This window comes from Acinonyx jubatus, chromosome C1 (genome assembly GCF_027475565.1).
Source record: "Acinonyx jubatus isolate Ajub_Pintada_27869175 chromosome C1, VMU_Ajub_asm_v1.0, whole genome shotgun sequence".
NCBI lineage: Eukaryota > Metazoa > Chordata > Mammalia > Carnivora > Felidae > Acinonyx > Acinonyx jubatus.
The window spans coordinates 109,577,693-109,590,619 of NC_069381.1; the positions used below are offsets into that span (position 1 = coordinate 109,577,693).

Consider the following 12,927-nt stretch of genomic DNA (forward strand, 5'->3'; position numbering starts at 1 on the left):
TCGCCGCTCCCGCCCCTTCTCCGGCCTCTGGCGGCGCCCGGCCCACGGCTTCCTCCTTTCCAGCCCAGCTTCGCGCGGGCCTCGGGGCCGCGGCGGCGAAAAGTACCTAAGGGCGCCGAGAGGCCCCGGCCGGCCGCGACGTTCCACGCGCCCGCCATCCCGCCCGGCGTGAGCTCCATGTGAAGGAGAGACTCGGCCCGCACCACACTCCTCGCGCGCCCCTCCGGCCCCCGGGGGCCCGCGGCCTCCCCCGACCGGGGGGGGGGGGCGCGGTGACAGGCCGCGCGGGGGCGGAGGGGCGGGCTCGGAGGCAGCGGCGGCCCCTCCTCGGGCCTGCGGCTCCCTACGTCCCCGCGGAGCGGCCGGTACGTGCCTGTGTATGTGTGGGGCGGGGGCCGCGGGAAGGGGGCCGCAGCCTGCCTGTGAGCAGCTCCCCGGGCGGGGGGTTTCGCTGGGTGGTGGTCCCGCTCCAATTGGGCAGATCTCGGGGTCCCTGTATCCTGTCCTGGATCCCAGATCTGAGCGAAGTAGACTGCTGAGCTGGGTAGCTGTCAGACATGTACTCTGCAGGGATTTTAGAAGCAAGAGTGCATCTGGTCCCTTGGGAGAATCAGATATGTGCAGTAAGCGAAAAAGTGCTTGCCTTTGCACTGTCACATTGTGATTCTCTTTTGATTGGGGTTGATTCTTCCTTCTCGCTTTAGCTAGCACTAACTGCGCCGGGCAGTTGTCTTGCATTGTCTGACTTGATCTTCTCAGCACAATGAGGTTGGTAGTGTCTCCCCATTTTACAGATAAAAGAATTGAGTCTCAGGGAGCTAGGGAATTTGCCCAAGGTCATGCAACTGGTAATCTGGGAAGCCTTGATTCCACTATGATGTCTTTTCCGTAGGAGTGTATTTTTGTGTCTTGAAAAAAAAAATATGTGAGGAAAATGAGAAGAGCTGGAGAGTTTCTTCCTGGGAGTAATGTAGTTTACTTGCCCCTAACGTAGGCTGTTCGATGTGTTTTGCTGCAACCTACCCAAATCATTTTATTGCTTTTAAATAATTACTTTTAAAAAGGCGCTGGGCACCTTCCCCTTTTTTTGCGGTAGGATTGAACAGAAAACAAATTTGACTCTTCTTAAGAGGCAATATAGTGAAGACTATTTGATACATATTAGAAGATGATAATTAAAAAAAGAAAATTGGTAACACTGCATGTTTCTTGAAAAGTTACAATGTTACTCGTGCAGTTTGTTCTTGACAAATACGGGTAACTCGCACTTGGGTTATTAGCTTGAGATTTCCTTATTGCAAAACTTGTTGCTGAATTATGTGGCAATGGCTGAACATACTTAGTAATTGGTGCAGTCTTATGCAATATTTCTGAGTTGAGTGTCAAAATTCAGTGTGTAGAATATCATAGAAACTTGTAATGGTGTGATTTTTTCCCCCTTTCCTTTGTATGTGGTGACTGATCAATGTTTATAAACTAAAAATTCTCATTTTAGCATTGGCCTGTATTATTTCTTTGATTATGGTTGGTGAATAAGAAAAGAGCCTTTACGTTTCTCTTTACAGAGCAAATATTGATAAATTCCTTTGAGTAGTTGAAGCTTCACGCACAGTTGAGAATGTTTGAGAAATGTACTGATGCCCAATTACAGTACTCTGTAATTTTATCCAGTGTATTTTCAGTTTGAAAAAATTTGTAGTTGAATGATTTTGTATTGTCTGTAGAGAAAAAGTTAAATTATAGAGTTGACAGTGGTTGGTTCATAGATTGAATTGTTATTTGGTTAAAATATAAACTATGTTGAGTCCTGTTGAATTATGTTGAGTGTGAGATCATTATAGAATCGTTATCTAGCTGTGATATCCATGTGTCTCTTTTGAAAGACTAGTCGTTAAAGGCTTATTTTTAAAAATTGGATTACATTATGTACTCAATCTTTTAAGCAGTGGTTTAGGTGAATCTTTCATTTTTAGTTCACCTTACTGCTACCAAAGCGGTAAACTATTGAATAGTTGCTGTATTAAACTGCAGTCATGTTTGATTCTTGACAGTTGCCACAGCTTTGATTTCAGGTTGATCTTTTCTCCCCTTCTAGAATTGGAGTTCACCGGGCTCCTCAACACACTCCCCCAACTTTTTATTATGAAAGTTTCAAGCATATGAGAAATTGCTAATCGTGAACATCCATACCATGACCCTTTAGATTCAATATTTGTTGACATCTTGCTGTATTTGCTTTATCTATAAATATGTGTGTATTATTTTTGGCTCAGCCATTTGAAACTAAGCTGTAAACATTATGGCACTTTCCCCCTAAATATGTCAGCATACACTTCCAAAGATGGACATTTCCTTACATAGCCAAAATACTATTACTGTCACTTTTTTTAGTTCATATTTTCTAATCAATAATTAGTTGATAGTTTCTTATTGGTAGTTCCTTAATGTAATCTAACATCATCCATACTTAAATCTATTTATACTGACTGGTCTTTTATGGTGTTTTACACCTAGCCACACCAAACCAAGATCCTATCAAGGTTTATTCACTGCATTTGATTGTTAAGTCTCTTTGAGCTCTTCGAATCTAGAACAGTCTCACCTCTCCCTTTTAAAATGAGGTTGCTTTTTAAAAAGAGATCAAGCCAGTTGTCTTATAAAATGAGTCACATTTTCTTTGTCTGATTTTCCCCCCCTCTTATGGTGTCATTTAGTGTATTCAGTTTCCCTGTATTAGTTAACTGTAAGCTAGGTTTAAAGGCTTGATTAGTTTAAAATTAAATATTTTGGGCAAGAATAACCCCTCAGTGATCCCGTGTACTGCATATTGCTTCCCATCAGGTCATATGTTGTCAGGTCCCATCATTTGTGATGCTGAGTTTGATCACTTGGTTATGGGGGTGAAGGTAAGGTCTATCTATTTTCCCCACTGCAGTTAGCAGTCTGTGTTTTAGCTTTTCTTAGCCGATATTTGTTGCACAGAAGTAAGCAGAAATATAATAAAGGAAGAATGGATTTATTAAAAAACATTTTGAGGGGTGCCTGGATGGCTCAGTTGGGCATCTGACTTCGGCTCAGGTCATGGTCTCATGGTTTGTGAGTTCAAGCCCCGCGTCAGGCTCTGGGCTGACAGCTCACAGCCTCGAGTCTGCTTTGGATTCTGTGTCTCCTCTCTCTCTCTATCCCTCCCCTGCTCTTGCTCTGTCTTTCTCTCTGTCTCTCTCAAAAATAGAACATTGAAAAATATTTAAAAAAACATTTTGAGAAAACTGTCTGTTTTTATGGTGTAATGCAAGGAGCACTGGATTAAGTGTCAGAAGATCTAAATTCTAGTCCTAATACCGCTATGTGAAGTTCAAGAATTATAATAGAATTATATGTTTTTTTTTGAAACTTCACTCAGTGTTCTCATTTCATAATGATCAAGTTAGTAAACATTTGTGAATTTCTGTTTTTTTTAATTGAAGTATAATTGACATAGTATCCTATTAGCTTTAGGTGTATACCATAGTTATTTGATATTTTTATACATTACACAATGATCCCCACAATAAGTCTAGTTACCATCTGTCGCCTTCCAAAGTTATATTATTGGCTGTACTCTCTATGCTGTATATTACATTTCTATGACTTACTTTATGAATACTGTAATTTCTGATAATAAGGAGTGTTGGTTACATTTAGAGGGGAACCTCATTTTAATTAAGCCAGGTAGAAATAAATCAAGTGTATGTAATATGAAATTGAATTTATTTCCCAACTAATTGACATTTAGTGGGTTATTGGTTTATTTATTTTTAGGTTATTGTTTTAAAGAAGGTTTCATAATAGGATTTACTTAAGTAACACATTTTCTCATTAAAAATACGATTTAATTCATTAAACAGTTTATGTGAAGTTTTTCCACACGTAGGATGAACTATATATGGAAATAAAGAATCCTTTCCCTTATTCTCAAGGTGTTGTGTGAGGTATATCTCTGTATCTAGACACACATATACTTTTGTAAGAAATGTGGCTGGGGGCGCCTGGGTGGCTGGGTTTAGTGTCCGACTTCAGCTCAGGTCATGGTCTCACAGTTTGTGGGTTTGAGCCCCACATGGGGCTTTGTGCTGACCGCCCAGAGCCTGCTTCAGATTCTGTTTTCCTCTCTCTCTCTCTGCCCCTGCCCCGCTCTCTCGCAAAAACAAATAAACATTTAAAAAAAAAAAAAAGAAAGAAATGTGGCTGTATAATTTTGTGGTTTTTTTGCCTTGTATATCTCTGGGATTTATTGGGAACATTTGTTGACTGCATTTTTTTAAGGTGGTTAATCATGTATTTGCTTTGTAACATATCTTGTTGTCTTTATAGTTACTTAACCCTTAGATTATTGCTTACTTTTGTTTGTTTGTTTGTTTGTTACACTTTGTCTTCCCAACTAACAGGTAGAATCTTTGGGAGCCCTTCCTCTAACTAGCACATTGCCTTTCTTATAAGTGCTCAAGAGTGTTTTGTTTGAGATTCGTAGTACCGTAAATTTTATAAGCACTATGTGGTTTATAAACTTCGGGAGTTTTTTCTAAAGGTAATTTTTCCCATTTGTGCAGTTAGTAATTTGTGTGGACTTTAGTAATTAATAATGACAAAGTAAAATAATTGTTTAAGATATGATTTTATCGGTATTCTTTGGATAATTCCCAGATTAGGTCCCCTCATCACTACTACTTCAGAATGCTTCTCAAGCCCACTGCACCTGCCTCTCTCTACCATCATACTCACCACATTGCTCTAGAATTATGTCTGTGTCCTCCACTGGGAAGTTAGCTCTTCAAGAACAGAGGCAGTGTTGTGTTGATTTGGGGGCACCCAGCACCATGCCTGGAGCCAAATATTTATTGAAAGAGAATTGACAGAAGGGACCTCCTTTTTCAGTGTCCTAAGATTCTTAAAAGGTGGTGCCTACCAAATCGCTGATCATTTACAGAATGTTGCTTCTTTATTTATTGGTTGAGTTTTCTTTGTTCTCTTTTGTGGTATTGTTTATTTAGCAAACGTAAGCTAGTTCTATATTCTATGCACTGATTTAGGTGCTACTTTAAAGATACTTATTCCCTATTAACAACCTAAGGAAGTAGTTATTATTATGCCCATATTACAGATTAGGAAATTGAACCACAGAGACAATAAGTAACTGCCCATATTCACACTTTTTGTGCATGGTGGAGCTGGAACTTTAATGCGGGTAGTCTGACTTCACAATCTGTGCTCTTAAGAATCGCACCATGCTGCCTCTCTGCTTTATCAGGGCAACCAGAAAATTGGAATTGCTTTACCAGAGTACTATCGGTCCCATTCATGGAGACCCAACTGTGTATCAGGATGGGGAAGGCACTTCAGAAGGCCTTGAAGAGGAGGTAGTACTTGAATTAAGTTAACAAAATTGGTAAACTTTACAGGTAAACTGATTGTGATTATAATATATTGAAAAAATTAAATATAGAAAAGATAAGGAAGCAAAAATTAGTAATCAGTTAAGAGTATATATTTGGGAGTCAGACCTGAATGGGAGTCCCAGCTGTGCTGTTCATCCTATCTATGCTTCACTTATCTGTAAAATAGCGAGAATAGTATGTAACTCATTGGTTTGTCATTAGGTTTAATGAAATAATATGTTTAGTACAGTGCTTCGCATATAAAAAGTGTTCAGTAAACATTGTCAGGTATTGTAAAAATTTCCCATAGTTCACTTAGGTTATGCCTATTTTGATGTTATAGAAGCCCTTCTATTTAATGTGATTAAGATTGGTGGTGGTCAGTTTAATTAAAAAAAAATTAATATAAGGGGAATTAAGTGACACATTATTACTTTAAATTTTTTTTTTTTTTTTTTTTGAACACAGAGATGTAAACTAGTCTGAGTTAAAGTGATCCATCTGGAGTTGTATGGTTATTTCTCCGAGTCTTACAGCTTGTTCACCTATGCCCACTTTAACAACACTTTCTTTTTTTTAAAACTAGCCTTTGAGTCTTTCTAAACACTCAACTTCATTCTCATAGAAACAGTTTTCACATTCACAATTTCTTTGGGTTATATCATATTTAAACTGTATAACGAGCGCGTAAACACATTTGATTCTTGGTAAATTGATGGGTGCAGAAATGTACTGGTTTGGTAAAAGATAAATTTAACATTGCATGTTCAACATTTTATCCGAAGGCTTTATTTATTTATTTATTTATTTATTTTCAGAGGGAGCAAGCCAGGGAGGGTCAGAGAGAGAGAAATCCCAAGCAGGTTCCGCACTGTCAGTGTAGAGCCCGACATGGAGGCTCGAACTCACATTGTGAGATCATGACCTGAGCTGAAACCAAGAGTTGGATGTTTGACTGAGCCACCCAGGCGCCCCTTATCAAAAGGTTTTATAGGGAGAGTGGAGTGTTGGTTAATTTGCCAAGTTGGTTTGTTAAGGAGGTTAGATAAGAGAAATTTTGATACCTTGCCTTCTGAGTTTATGGATGTAGGTATTATGTAGATATTTAAACAAATAGCGAATGTAGATTGAAAGCTAAGAGTCATAATATCTCAAGTTTATTTCAGTTCATTCTTTTTTTTTTATCTATCCTTTGGTTTTTCTTTGTATTATGGTTTTTTGGCAATGTGTATAGTTTTTAGATTTCCATTCTCCATCTTACATATTTGTCATCATCTTTTAATGTTTTCATCTCTGTTATTTTACTTTGTGTTCCAGGAGAGCTGCTTGTGTTTGATCTCCATAGCCATATTGGCGGTTCTGCTCTTTGGCCCTCTACTGTGTTTTAAAAAAAATATTTTTCATCTCATGAATATTTTAATTCTGCAGTTGACTTCCTATTATCTTGGTAATCCTTGGTCTTTCCCATTTCTTTTTTTCCTCTTATCCTTGTTTTGCACTTCAGCCAGATCTCTCCTTTAGTTTTCTGTTTTTGTTTCATAAAGGTATATCTTCTGGCGTTGAGGATATCACACATTAATTATATCTTGGGAGGAAGATATTTGAGTGTTTGTTACATGTCAGAAGCTTTACATACATTACTTTTACGTGACTGTGGTAGACCATAGTATCCTGGTTTTGAGCTAGGAAATTGAGGCCCTGAGGTATTAAGAGGCTTGTTGATAGTCACATAGTATAGATGGGGATTTTAAATGGCTCTTTTAGAGCAAGAGTTCCTTAGCCTTCTCTCTGCCTCCACATTGTTTACATGAAGCCTTCTCCTTGGAAATGTGTGCGCTGGAATCTTCTGGGGGTAGGGCCAACATGATTTTTGAAAAGTGCCCACAAATATAGATATTATTCTTACCTCTCATTCTTCGTAATTGTAGAGAATTAAATCAGAGCGTGCTGATAAATATTTGGGGAAACCTGAATGATTTCTGTGTTTGAAGTAAATACACTTTTCAGTGGAATGAGAATAACCTGGCCTATTTTAAGTAAATGGTATGGGAAGTATGTTAATTTTTCTGATATTTAGGAGAAGTGATAGGAGTGATTTTAATGTACTTGGTCAGAGAAGGGATAAAATTTCTTGAAATGATGGGGCGCCTGGGTGGCTCAGTCGGTTGAGTGTCCAATTTCGGCTCAGGTCATGATCTTGCAGTCTGTGAGTTGGAGCCCCCCGTCGGGCTCTGTGCTGACAGCTCAGAGCCTGGAGCCTGTTTCAGATTCTGTGTCTCCTTTTTCTCTGCCCCTCCCCCGCTCATGCTCGCTCGCTCGCTCTCTCTCTCTCTCTCTCTCTCTGTCGAAAATAAACATAAAAAAAATTTAAAAAACAATTCTTGAATTGAGTAGAATGAACACGAGGAATTTTTAGTGTGATTTTTAAAATTAAATTTTAGGGGCGCCTGGGTGGCTCAGTCGGTTGAGCGTCCGACTTCGGCTCAGGTCACGGTCTCACGGTTCGTGAGTTCGAGCCCCGCGTCGGGCTCTGGGCTGATGGCTCAGAGCCTGGAGCCTGCTTCCGATTCTGTGTCTCCCTCTCTCTGCCCCTCCCCCATTCATGCTCTGTCTCTCTCTGTCTCAAAAATAAATAAACATTAAAAAAAAATTAAAAAAAATAAAATTAAATTTTAGACTATCATCCTGAATAGGCTATGAACAATAAGTTTCCAACTCAGGGCCTTAAAACAACAAAGATTTAGTTTTTGCTCATGCTATGTGTTCATTGAGGGTCAGTTGACGTGCTTCTGCTCAACATTGTCATTCTTACTTTGAATCCCACTTTGGGACCTCCCTTGGGAGTAGTCATTATCTGGAACATTACTGGCTGCCATAGGTAAAAGAAAAAAAACACTCTAGGTTTTTCTTTTGTGCTTTCTGGGAAGGAAAATTTTTTCTTTACCCTTCTTGGTTATTTGGTAGATTGACTTAAGATTGATAAACAGGAGAAAAACAAATTTAATTATATATGTACAGAAGCCCCATAAGGATGGGAGACCCACAGGCAGACTGGTAATTGAGGCTTATATGCCATCCTGAGCAGAGAAAGGGTAGGTTTTTGGGACTTCAAAGGGAGGGGAGGAAGACAGTTTATGAGAAGAAGGGAAGAACAAATGTTTGGTAAACATGTTTGCCATGTTTTGTGGAGAAGGTGGGACACTGAGGAATTTGATCTCCAGGCCCTGTCAGCTTCCCCCACCCAGTTTACCATGCTTGCCCCATATTCTTTGTAGTTATTTTTGGTGATAGTTCAGATAGACCAGACCTATCTAAATTCTTTTTTTTTTCTATGTTTATATTTGAGGGAGAGAGCGCGAGCAGGGGAGGAGCAGAGAGAGAGGGAGACACAGAATCTGAAGCAGGCTCCAGGCTCTGAGCTGTCAGCACAGAGCCCGATCGATGCAGGGCTTGAACTCTGGAGCCTTGAGATCATGACTTGAGCTGAAGTCTGATGCTTAAGTGCGATTGAGCCACCCAGGCACCCTCCCCCTCACCCCAATCTAAATTCTTTAGGCTGTTAAAGGGGAGGTAAAAAGCTCTTCCTAAGTCTTTTGGACCTTGATTGACTTCAGTTCAAAGTAATCTATAAGCCAAAGTGACATATTTGAAGGAGGCTCATTCTGAACCTCTTCACACTCAATACTTTTGACACTTCTGATCACCAAATATGTATGTGTGGGAGGCATTTCCATACCTTAAACAATTTTGTAATAGCAGCTAGACATAAGGTCATATCCCACAGGTTAAGAGCTCCGTTGCAGGGGACTGTCCACCCTTCAGGCTCAGTGGCATGGTAGGTAGTTGCCTGTGCTTCAGACCAATTGGCTGTAAATCAGAGGTTCCCATTCTTTGGGAATCTTTAGGTTCAGTTAATTTGCTAGAGCAACTCCCAGAATTCTGGAAAACACTTTACTTACTAGATTACTGGTTTGTTATAAAAGGACATAACCCAGGAACAGGCAGGTGAAAGAGATACATAGGGCAAGGTTTGGGGAAAGGAAGTGGCTGTGGAGTTTCCATGCTCTCTCCCAGTGTACCACTCTTCCAGCACCTCCAGGTGTCTACCACCCCAGAAGCTCCCCAGGACCCATCTTCTTGGGTTTTAAATGGAGGTTTCTTACCTAGGCATGACTGATTAAATAATTGGCCTTTGGTGGTTGAGCTTAATCTCTAGTCCTTCTCCCCTCCCTAAAAGCCATGGGAAGGAGCTCAAAGTTCCAACCCTCTAATCACATGGTTCCGGTGGCAACCAGCTTCCCTCGATCAGTGCTTTTCAGAAGTCATCCATTAACAGAAACTGAGGTGTGGCTTAAAGAGATTCCTTATGAATAACAAAAGACACCTACTTGTCCTAGCTATACCTGTGATGAGCATATCATAAAGTGTAAACTTGTTGAATCACTATATTGTACACCTGAAACCAAGGTAACATTCTGTGTCAACTATACTTCAATTAAAAAAAGAAAAAAGACACCTGGTTTTTCTGAGCTCTTTGCCAGAAATGAGGACAAAGACCAGATATGTGTTTATTGTAAATCATACTCTCTCACCAGGATAGAATGAAAATAGAATGTGTGAAAGTACACTCAGACTTTTAAAGCTTTTACCTGGAAGAAATATTCACCACTTCTATCCATGTGTATTGGCTGGAGGAAGTCTCATGGCTGTAACTAAATTGAACAGGGTGGGGAAGTTCAGTATTTCCAAATATCAGAAGAAGAACATCAAGTATTTGTGAACAGCCCTACGACCAAAGCAATGCTGTGGAAAACTGTTTGAAAATTATTTAAAAATAAATTCTTTTTAATGTTTATTTATTATTGAGAGACACGGAGAGAGCATGAGCTTGGGAGGGGCAGAGAGGAGGAGACACAGAATCCGAAGCAGGTCCCAGGCACCAAGCTGTTAGCACAGAGCCCGACGTGGGGCTTGAACTCACAAGCCGCGAGATCATGGCCTAAGCCGAAGTTGGACACTTAACCGACTGAGCCACCCAGGCAACCCGAAAATTATTTTTGAAAATTAATAGGAGCCAATGAGAAAAATGTGAATCGATACTTTATAAGCCACTGGGAACAGATCTATAGCCTAAAGAAGTCAGTTTGTAATTGTTTTTGTGCTATTACTATCTCTAAATGTTTTCAAGTCATATTTTAGATTTGACATAAAAGTGCTTATTTCTCATTATTTGATGAGTTTGTGATTATTCTAATTAGGTTTGACTTGCTACATTCTAATGGTATTTGTGGAGTTTTAAGACAAAATGTTTTTGTTTTTTGTTTTAATACAGTAAGGTAATGAGATTAATGTCCCTGATTTAATTTAAGGAGAGATTGTCATGATTTATGTGATGGCTTTAATGTATTTTGAATCAGTTTAGGCATTTAAACATAGCCTGTTGATTCCTTTTAAAATTACTAATATTGTGCAATATGACCAGTATGTCAAACTATATATAAAATTTCTGAGTTGCTTAGACACTATAAGGAAACAAAAGATGTAGAAGTAGCTCTGCCTTACTGTTGATAAAAATCTACTTTGAGAGATGGTATATTAACCATCTAGTCTGTAAATAGTAGATGACCGCATTCTAACGACTTCACCCCCAAACCACCATGTCTCTGCTTATATAAACTTGTCTCGTGATTTGGGAAAGAGTAGATTAGTGATGTGGTCTGAGATCATGTAATCCATGTTATTAATCAGCATTGCAGTTAATGTCTCGTAGCCATGAACTGTTGCATACTTCCGTACTGTTGAGAGTTTTACTTAGGGATGTGCCAGGGGGATTTCTTGCCTAGAGTTTTCCTCAAGAGAGTACCACAAACTGTATTCCATTCTGTTTGTTTAATATTGATGGTAGGTAGGAAAGCCTGAGTTCAGTCTTAAATCTGACATTAATTAGAAATAGACTGTGACAGAGGGACTTCAACATTTCTGAATTTGAAAAAGTTGCCCCAGGTGATTTCTTAAGGACTAGCCTGTCTAGTCTGTGATTCTGTGAGACCCACAACATAACAGAATATAGTAAAGACTCAAAAGAAATGGAAGTTTTCTTGCTTGGGGGGTTGAGATGACAGTAGTCCAGGGAATATTTGTTATAGGGCAGCATTTGGAAGATAAATAGCTGTGTTTAAGTGTGACTAATTTGTTAGAATGACATCTCTTAAAGGTATTTCATAACCAGATACCTTGCATTGTGCTTGACATGTAGGCTTTCAGTAAAATGCTTGTTGAAAGAGTGAATGGGTAACTTCAGAATAATGTGATAGAAACCAGAATCATCTGTGGACAGTTTAGTGATAAAATCCAGTAAACATTGAGTCCTAGAAAATAACAGAACTGAATTATTCTCATGTTATGAATGAGGAACCAAGACTAGTGGAATGTGTTTTGGAAATACTTTCGCCAAAAAGAGAGGGAAGATCTTTTTGGAAAAAGGTGAAAGGTATTGGAAAAATTGTACATGCACTCTTTTATGTCCACTAGAAAATTTTAAATAATTTAGAGATATGCTTGGATAAGCCCAAAATGATTACATAAAAAAATGAAGCTTCTGGGGCACCTGGGTAGCTCAGTGGGTTAAGCGTCCAACTCTTGATTTCAGTGTGGGTCATAATCTCGCAGTCGTGAGATCGAGTCCCGCATTAGACTCCATACTGAGCATGGTGCCTGCTTGAGATTCTCTCTCTCCTCCTGTCTCTCTCCCCTTCCCCCGTTCACTCTACCTCCACCCCCTCAAAATAAATAAACTTAAAAAAAATGAAGCTACCCTATTTCGCAGTGGACAAACCACACATCAGCAAATATTTTTCTTCTCAGAATCCTTCTATATCTTTGTTTTTTGTTCTTCCATCTTCACATGTCAAAACAGAACATGGAAGTGCCCGAAGTGTTCTTAGCTTACTTTGTTCTTAGTTAATAAATTAATATTGACATGCTAATCTGATGCCCGCTCTAGTGCTTTCTGTCACTTAAATCTTCCTTTTTTGGAAACGGGAGGATCAAGTAGGGAGATACTGTTTCTTTAGAATAAGGGACACTTCAGCCTGTTTGGAAGCAAGGATAGGCTGTGCAGAACTATAAAAGAAGGCTTGAATGGAGGCTATGAAAGGACCAAGTGGCCTAGATTTGGTTTTGCAGGAAGATCTCAGAAGGAAGGTTTGCAGAGATTTATTGGTCATTAGATTGGGAGGAGGCTTGAGTAGTTACATTAGTTAGGGTTCAATTAGGGAAGGAGAAGTGCTGTGATATTATGGGATAAGGAATTTATGTAAGGTGTAAGAGCTTCTACAGTTGTGGGAGAAACTCAGAAATCAGAGTCTGTAAGGGGGAATTGGCAGATCAAAGTCAGTAATCAGCCTTCCTGAAACAGTGGTACTTTGGGCCGAAGTTTGTAGATAAATCTGAGGAGTCTGGTATGCCCAGCTGCTGGAGTAGAATCACACAGTAGAGCTGGTAGAAGGTCTAT

At 39.5% G+C, this 12,927-nt stretch overlaps 1 protein-coding gene across 1 annotated transcript in view; it reads left to right on the plus strand.

Moving 5' to 3' along the window:
* Nucleotides 1-225: 225 nt before the first annotated feature.
* Nucleotides 226-12,927, plus strand: part of MAP3K2 (mitogen-activated protein kinase kinase kinase 2) — a 96,610-nt gene continuing 83,908 nt past the window's right edge. The window contains exon 1 of the mRNA XM_015062500.3: nucleotides 226-365. The gene's annotated coding sequence lies outside the window, so the exon portion shown is untranslated. The remainder of the gene's footprint in view (nucleotides 366-12,927) is intronic.